Below are 9,928 nucleotides of genomic sequence, written 5' to 3'. Positions count from 1 at the left end.
AGAAGGCCACATACGGGTTGGTTTCTTAGCAAGAGCCAGGAGGAGCTGAAGTACCCAAGAGAATCCGGTCTTGTGGATATCGCCAAGCTGGCTGAAAGATCCAGGTATCACACGAGTGTTCTACAAGTTTAGTTTTCCTACGTGTTCTACAACAACGTCTGTGGCAGAGACTTATCCTTGTATGTTCTACAACAACGTCTGTGGCAGAGACTTGTTCCTGAGTAAGCACCCTGTTGGCTGCTAGGCCTTGTGAGAGAGGGACTATCCAACTTGAGTGAACATCCAGTTGTGAATGGCTATTCTCTGGTTGCAGTCAAAGTAAGCAAGTTCTTCATATTGACTTTGACACTAAGGCGGATTGTCCGCCCAACTAAGTTCGTCAGACAATCCGACAGACAGTCCGTTCAACTTTTGAATGAACGGACTTGACCACACACGATGAACAGACAGTCCGCTGAAAACGTGCGCGATGACGTGTACAGCACGTACGACGGGACTAGAAAAACTACGTCCAATACACTGCAATGCAACCTTCGGCCGTGTAAACCCTTTCTGAGCATGCGCCATACTTAGTCCGTCCAACTTGCCTACACACGAGCGGACTGTCCGCTGAAACCAAGTTTGGACGGACAAAACCAAGTTTCAGCGGACAAAATTACGGAAATTCCGAAAGACAAAGTCCGTCGGACTGTACGCTGAAAAAGTCCGCTGAAGCCCACACACGAGCGGATTGTCCGCTGAAACACGGTTCAGCGGACTAAGTTGGGCAGACAATCCGCCCGTGTGTACGCGGTCTAATGCCCCGTACACACGAGCGGACTTAAGTCCGACAGACTTCCAAAGGAGTTCCGTCGGAGTTCTGCTGGAATTCCGACGGAGTTCTGACAGACTTTTCGGCCGAACGGACTTGGCCACACACAATCACACTAAACTCCGACGGATTTGAACGTAATGACGTACGACTGGACTCGAATAAGGAAGTTCATAGCCAGTAGCCAATAGCTGCCCTAGCGTCGGTTTTAGTCCGTCGGAATAGCATACACACGAGCGGAGTTTTCGAAGGGGACCGGGTCCGGCGGAGTTCCGTCGGGAAAATTTGAAGCATGCTTCATTTCTAAAGTCCGTCAGACTTTGGCGAATCAAAAGTCCGTTGCAGCCCACACACGATCGGATAGTCTGACGGACTCGGTCCTTCGGACTTTGGATGTTGAAAAGTCCGCTCGTGTGTACGGGGCATTAGAGTAACTGAACTTCCTTTCCAACCCTCTGATCCCATTTTAAGAGACTGTTCATTGTCTACGTTTTTGCAAATAAAATCCCTTTAAGTGGATCTGTCGTCAGTCTCTGAAGTTACTGGGCCATTCACCACGGGACACCCCTAGACGTGAAGTAAGGAAAAAGAAGGTAACGGTAAACCCAATCTAACCAGCAGCTCCTTCGGGGGTTAGTGCTACATTATTGCAAAGATATTCAGTATAAGGTCAGACTGGGGAGTTGCCACCATCCAAAATGGTTGGGTGCTATCCCGAAGGACCAAATGTTAAGGGTGAGAAGGAACTGTGATAAAATTGAGGACTATAATGTGCAAGCAGGATCAATTTTGGAAAGATTTCAAGAAAGGGGTTATGACCTTAAAGATCTAAAGAAAACTAAAGAACTAGTAAGAGGTATGGATAGAGAATATCTGTTCCAGACAAATAAAAAAATACGAGAGACTATGGGGTAGCTTTACTGATAGGCTACACAAGACAGTAAAATTTGAAGAAATGGCTGCACACCACTGTAGGTCAAAATCCTCTTTATTTGGACATCCCAAAAATTACAGGCATCAGAATGCTGGGTAGATACATTTCGCACACTTCACATGCGCTTAGTCATTACACGAGACAGTATAAACAGTTTGAAGGTATAGTTAGAAAACACTTGCTCCTCAAGGACAGAGATTTGAAACATATTCTGCCAGCTAAACCATTATTCATCTATATAAAACCACCTACACTCTGTTTGAAGCTTGAACATAATGTCATCAATCCCACTAGAAAGCAGTTCTTGGACCAAATCTGCTTTTTCAGCTGTGGGAAGTGTGTTACGTGTAGAAATTCAAAACATAGGAAAAGGAAGACCACTCATTTTGCCTCTCACTCCCAGGGTAGATCCTATGAGATTAGGAAGTTTAATACCCATGGGACCACATATGTCACGTATTTGTTGTCCACAAGAAAGTTAGGGATTAGGCTGAGAGAGCATGTAAACAAAATCAAGGGTTTTAAACATTATAGCCTGTCCAATCACTTCAGAGAGTTCACAACAGGGATTCAAGTGGATTGACTTTCTGCGGAATTGATAGGGCAGAGGAACATTGGAGAGGGTCCAACCTCAGGCAGACAATCTCGCAGAATGAAAACCAATGGATCCATAGGCTTGGCACTATGAACCCCCTTGGCTTAAACATAGAGCTGGATCTGAATAGATTCCTATCAAACTGGTAGTATGGACATGCTTTAATTTTTATTTATTTTAATATTTTTTTTCAAGATTTAGGCCTAGTAGAATATATAGATATGTATATAGAATCCACTGGTACTGCATTTAATATTTAAATAACTAGGATCTCCCACATACATTTTTTTATTGTATTTCATTTATTTTGCATTTTTCATTTCATATTTTTTATTTTTTTTATTTTCATTTTTGTTTATTTTATTTTATATATTTTTTAAATTTAATTTATTCTTCATTTTTATTTTTGTTTTCATATTTATTTATTTTTTGTATATATGTTTTATTTTTATGAATTTTCTTCTAATATTTTTTATATTTTATTTTTCATATTCACTTTATTATTATATTATTATTTTGTATTTTTTTTATTATTATTTTCATCTTTTCATTTGTTTGCTAATTTATTTTTTTTAATACTTTTTATTAATACAGGAGTCTAATTAAGGTCTTGGTTGATCGACGGTGATCTAGGGAGCCCACCGAGCCCAGCAAGCAAACTGATATGCTCAAGGGTACATGAATCGTAGTTAGAGTAGTGACGAAGCCCATGACCTCCACCCAAAGGGTCTGAACCTTAGAGCATGACCACAGCACATGGTCAAAACCAGCATCTCCATGTTCACATTTCCAGCAGTTTGAGGAGGAGTTTGGGTAAATCCTGGATAATTTTTGGGGTGACATATATATCCGATGTATTCGTTAAATGGGATCAACCAATCCCTTACAGAGATCAGTTGTAAAAACGGGTATTGCCAGGTGTTTTCCCAAGCCTCAGAATCTAGGTCAGGGATTACAGTTTGCCATTTGGTGAACAATTTCTCCATACCAAAATGGTGCTTTGTAGATGTTAGATGTGGGTTTAACCAGTTGCTTTTCCCATAACAGAGATTTGAGGTTGAATTGCATGAGGAGTACTGGGAGAGAACCAAATTGGGCGGTGTGGGCATGTCAGAATTGAAGGTATCTAAAGAATTGCCAGTTGGTGAACCCAAATTTCTCCTTGAGAGAGTCAAAAGATAATAGGGACCTATTAGAACACCTGATCTAGTTTCTTGACTCCCCTGGCTGCCCAAAACCCAGGATCAGGGATAATAAGAAATTCAGAGAGTTATGGTTTGAGCCACAAAGGGGTATCGGGAAACCGTGTATGAGCTTTGACACCTCTAAACAATGCGCTTCTCAGTGACTCATATTATCCGAGATATGCTGCCTCAAGAACCACCGCAGCATTGGGGGGGGGGGGGGGGGGGGGGGTCAGAGAAAGGAAGCAATAGTGGAATCAAATTGTTGGAAAAAAGCTTTAGGAATTCGAATTGGGGAGTGACTTAGTGCATATAGGAAAACCAGCAGAAATTTAATTTTGATCAGGTTTATCCTGCCTATGAGGGATAGTGGTAAATTATCCCATGCTCGCAGTTTTGGTTTGAGCTGAGAGAGTAAAGGGTAAAGGTTTAATTTGGCAAATCTGAGACCCGAGGGATAATAACCATACCCGGATATGGGATACAGGTGGCCCATGCCAAGAGTAATGAGAGGTCTTCCTGTGCTTTGGTTTAGGAGTCAATAGGTAGAGCTTGGGATTTATCCCAATTCACCCTTAGCCCGGAAAGGCCAGAGAATTCACAAATAATGTTCAAAGCTGCTCGGAATGAGGGCCCTGGGTCACTGAGAAATAGCATTAAATCATTGGCATACAGAGCCAGTTTTTTACCATACTGCCAACCCGAATACCTTCCACCGAGTCTGATCTCCTGAGGGCTGTGGCCAGAGGTTCCATAACTAGAGCAAATAGAAATGTAGAGAGGGGACAACCCAGTCTGGTGCCCCTCTCCACTGTAAAGGATTCAGTAAGCAGACCACCTAATTTAATTTGAGCTATTGGGGATTTATAGAGAATGTCTATCCATTTACAGAAGGAGGGGCCAAATCCAAAAGGACTGTTACCATATAGCTCCAGATCACCATATCAAAAGCTTTTTCTATATCTAAAGCTACCAATACACAAGATTCTGAATGTGGGTTAGGAAGCTGCAGGTGGGCGAGCACCCTTCAGAGATTGATAGCAGTGGACTTCCCTGGCATAAAGCCAGTTTGGTCGAAGTCCACCAGCTCGGGAAGGACTTTGATCAACCTAGTTGCAATGACCTTGGCCGGAGTTTTGAGGTTCATAGTTTAATAGGGAGATTGGCCTATAGGAGGCGCACTGTTTCTGGCCTTTGGGAGTTATCTTCAAGGCATTGAAAAAAGAGTTGCTGAAGCTTAGGAACTAAACTTTCCACATACCACTTGTACCAGTCTCCTGGGACACCATCTGGGCCAGGGGTTTTCAAGGGTGGGAGCGAGGCTATGGCCAGATTGATATTGGAGCGTCCAGAGTCTCTATCTCTTCAGGGAGCAGGGTAGGTAGTGACAGTTGTTGCAATGCGTGGCTAATAGATTCAGGGGCGGGGCATTGAGGTTGGTGATAGAGTTCACTAAAGAAGACGTAAAACTCTAGGAGAAAACTATTTCATCCACACTTTCATTGTGAATCCGTCTGGGAGCCAGTCTCCAAGTATCTGGATCCTTCTGACCACATCAGCCGAATACACAACTTGAGAGGGGATCAAAAAGACCCCCTGGAAGATACGAGGCTCTGGATATTTTTGGGAGAATCTAGGAGTTACCGAAAGCGAGGTCTATTCTGGAGCCTGATTGCTGGGCCGCAGACAGGTGGGAGAAAATCTTGGAGTCACCATGTTTCCATCACCATAGCTCAGCAAGGGCAAAAGTGTCAGCCCAATGGGTGAGATCTAGGGAGGCTGTTCACTGTGTATTGGAGGTATCAAAGATTAGATCTAAGATAGAATTGAAGTCACCAGCAAACAAGATATGTGTAGAGGGGAGGGGGGCTAGCTTTTCATAGAAAGGAGAAAAGCAAGGTGTGGTCCACTGACAGAGGTGGATATACATTGATAACTGCCCAACGTATTGAGTGAAGTTCCAGCAGTAGGATTATGTACCTGCCACCGGGGTCCAGTATCACTCTCTCCACCCTGCCAGTGCTTTATTTTTAAGAATGGCAACTCCTCTCGCATAAGAGGAGTAGGTAACATGGAAAGCTTGTCTCACCCAGGATCTACGTAAAGCCAGTATATGACTTCCCGTGAGATGGGTCTCTTGCAGGAAGAGTATGTGGGGCTTATGTGACGCTAGAAATTTAAATAACAAGGAGCATTTGAATTTGTCATTGAGACCTCGTATTTGGCTATGAACACCCAACTGACCATTGGACTCACAAACAACTAGGTCAGCTTAAAGAGGGATTTCATTGTAAAAAAAATATTAAAACCCAGCAGCTACAAATACTGCAGCTGCTGACTTTTAATAAATGTACACTCACCTGTCCCAGGATCCAGCGATGTTGGCAGCCGAGGCCAATCAATCGCTCGGCTCTCGGCTGCTGCCGCCCGCCATTTTAGATGAGGGAATCTGTGTGTGTCCCAGCAGACAGCGTGCCAGTACAGGAAGAGGCATAGACTCCCGTGGGAGTCTATGCCCGGAAGTGGGTGCAAATAAATGTCTTAGACAGGTATCTGCACCCCCCCCCCCCCCCTGAAAGGTGCCAACTGTGACACTGGAGGGGGGGAGGGTTCCGATGAGCGGAAGTTCCACTTAAGGGTGGAACCCCGCTTTAATACCCAAACAAGGTTCCTATTGCTTCAGAGTCCAGCAAGGGTGACAAATTTCATCCCGGGTTACAACTTCAGTTACCACGAGGTAGGCCAGTGGAAGGGGCAGCAACTAATCTCGTATGACCAACTTGCTTAACGTAGGATCTTCTACACATGAAAGGATTGGTACTCAGCACTCGGGAAGGGAGTAACATGGAAAGTCTTGCAAAGTCTCAAGTTGACTATAATCATGATCCCCAACACATATTGAAAGAGAGTGACATCTGAATAAGCTTGATCCAGCCTATCCAAAAACCATGGACCATAGCTCTTGGCCTCTTAGAGGAAGATGTTAGAGGTCTGAGGAATAAGACAGCATAGACCCCAGGTAACAGATAGGGGTGTAGAATATAACCATACCTTCATATTTCAGGATGAATAAGCTGTAGAGCAGCCTCAGAGACTAATGTGATGAAGCAGCCCACCGCGTCTTTAACGCAGCATAGTGAGCCGGCATCTACCTCAGCTGGGGTGTCAAAATATTTGGTAGCGCCCTCATGTTGAACTTGCAGGCGACTAGGATAGAGCATTCCATATTTAATGTTGCGATCTTGTAGTCTACGGCGAACCTCATTGAAGGTGTTTTTTTTTGTTTTTTATTTTTAAGTTCCGGAGAGAAATCAGGAAACAGCATTATGTGCGCATTGCCATATTGTAGATTTGGGTGCTTCCTGGCTTCAGATAGTATACGGTCTTGGTCTTTAGGAAACATACCAGGAAGGGACGAGGAGGGGTCCCAGGGATAGGTCAACCCATTGGAACTGGGTGAGCACATTCTGCCACGTATGTAGGGGAGATATCAGTGAACCCCAGCAAGTCTTTAAAGAAGGCTTCCACAAAATCTGCCAGAAAGTCTCCCTCTGAGCTCTTAGGAAGGCCCAGCACTCTGACATTGTTGCATCTCATGAGATTTTCTGCATCATCAGATTTTGCCACCAGAGATTTTATTGTGTTTTGCAGATCTGTGAGCTGGTTAGTATGTTGTTCAGTTCGAGCCTCCACCTCTGAGATCTGAGCTTCAGATTCTGAGAGGCACCCCTGTATTTTATCTATAATAATAGGGGGGATTTGGGACTTTAACTGAAGCACACAGTGTGTGCCTCCATCCCTGGTTCAGGTATGAGAAAAGGGAGGTTGGACTTTAAATGAGGCTATTGATTTGTGGGGGTGAGATAATTAAAAAGTATATATAATTAGCGTTTGAAATGATTGCGTTTGAAAGACCGCTGCGCAAATACAGTGTAACATAAAATATTGCAATGACCACCATTTTATTCTCTAGGGGCTCTGCTAGGAAAAAATATATAATGTTTGCGGGGTCTAGGTGATTTTCTAGCAAAAAATACAGATTTTTACTTGTAAATAGGGATGGCCGAACGGTTCGCCCGGCGGTCGCTTGCGGCGAATTTCGGCTGTTCGCCGTCCGCCCGATCGGCGGACTATTGCCGCCGTTCGCCCGGCGGACTTCCGTGTTTACTGTGTAAAAGAACTTTGACCTATGATGACACATCCATCATGGGGTACAGGACAGCCAATTGAGACATTACAGCACATGGACACTTGGACATTCCCCCTAACTTATAAATAAACCCGATCCGGCGGCCATTTTACATTCTTTCTACTGTCATTGTCAGTGTAGAGAAAGGGACAGGACGCTGTGTGCAGCAGGGACAGTCAGTTTAATCATTAGCTGTTACTATTAGGTCCACAAAAGTCCTTTTCAGGACTGGTATGGTAAAGTAGTACAGGATATAGTTTTGAGTGCTATTCAAGTTATTGTTCCAGCAGCCTGTGTTTTGTCAGTTTAAATAAGGACAGGCAGGAAGCTGTGTGTGGCAGTGAGGGACAGTCAGTTTAATCAGTAGCTGTTACTATTAGGTCGACAAAGGTTCTTTTCAGGACTGGTATGGTAATAGGCTTGTACACGTATAATATTCTTTCTTCCAAATATAGAAAGAATATTATACTTGACTGCTGCCCTTCTGCTGCAGTAGTCCTTTATGAGTATAGGGACTGAGGTACAGTCTGCTAATCATTCACAACCTACTAGATCCACAAAGGTCCTTATAAGGACTGGTAAGGTATAGGGTACTACAGTACATAGGGTTGAGTGAGGTACAGTCTGCTATTCCTTAAGGACTGGTATAGGTCCACAATATATAGGGTTGAAGTGCACTACTGCTGACTGCTGCCCTATACTGCAGCAGTAGTTCTTTATCAGTATAGGGACTGAGGTACAGTCTGCTAATCATTCACAACCTACTAGTTCCACAAAGGTCCTTATAAGGACTGATAAGGTATAGGGTACTACAGTACATAGGGTTGAGTGAGGTACAGTCTGCTATTCCTTAAGGACTGGTATAGGTCCACAATATATAGGGTTGAGGTGCACTACTGCTGACTGCTGCCCTTCTGCTGCAGTAGTCCTTTATCGGTATAGGGACTGAGGTACAGTCTGCTAATCATTCACAACCTACTAGCTCCACAAAGGTCCTTATAAGGACTGGTAAGGTATAGGGTACTACAGTACATAGGGTTGAGTGAGGTACAGTCTGCTATTCCTTAAGGACTGGTATAGGTCCACAATATATAGGGTTGAGGTGCACTACTGCTGACTGCTGCCCTATACTGCAGAAGTCCTTTATCGGTATAGGGACTGAGGTGCAGTCTGCTAATCATTCACAACCTACTAGTTCCACAAAGGTCCTTATAAGGACTGGTAAGGTATAGGGTACTACAGTACATAGGGTTGAGTGAGGTACAGTCTGCTATTCCTTAAGGACTGGTATAGGTCCACAATATATAGGGTTGAGGTGCACTACTGCTGACTGCTGCCCTTCAGCTGCAGCAGTCCTTTATCAGTATAGGGACTGAGGTACAGTCTGCTAATCATTCACAACCTACTAGTTCCACAAAGGTCCTTATAAGGACTGGTAAGGTATAGGGTACTACAGTACATAGGGTTGAGTGAGGTACAGTCTGCTATTCCTTAAGGACTGGTATAGGTCCACAATATATAGGGTTGAGGTGCACTACTGCTGACTGCTGACCTTCTGCTGCAGCAGTCCTTTATCAGTATAGGGACTGAGGTACAGTCTGCTAATCATTCACAACCTACTAGTTCCACAAAGGTCCTTATAAGGACTGGTAAGGTATAGGGTACTACAGTACATAGGGTTGAGTGAGGTACAGTCTGCTATTCCTTAAGGACTGGTATAGGTCCACAATATATAGGGTTGAGGTGCACTACTGCTGACTGCTGCCCTATACTGCAGCAGTCCTTTATCAGTATAGGGACTGAGGTACAGTCTGCTAATCATTCACAGCCTACTAGTAGGGATGAGCTTTGTGTTTGAGTCAAACATACGGCTGTTCGCCCGTTCGGCGAATTCCGAACGTTATGGGCCGTTCGCGCCAAATTCGTCTGGCGCTCACGGCCCACAATGCACTGCGATGGCGCAGTGCATTGCTGGCTCATGATTGGCCAAGCATGCACTGTGACCCCGCATGCTTGGCCAATCACAGCGCCGGCAGCGAGGAGAGCCATGATTGGCCACAGGCAGGATGCCTGTGGCCAATCATAGCTCAGGCTGTGTAGTACACGCCCCACACTATATAAGGCCGCCAGCGCGGCGGCCTTGTGTAGTGTGTTGGCGTCTGTAGCAGTTAGTGGGTGTTCTGTGTACCTTCAACACAGTATACACCGATTGTTA

This window comes from Lithobates pipiens, unplaced genomic scaffold, assembly GCF_037356315.1.
Source record: "Lithobates pipiens isolate NorthernLeopardFrog02 unplaced genomic scaffold, aLitPip1_a1.2 Scaffold_19, whole genome shotgun sequence".
NCBI lineage: Eukaryota > Metazoa > Chordata > Amphibia > Anura > Ranidae > Lithobates > Lithobates pipiens.
Note: the sequence above shows the minus strand (reverse complement) of the source record.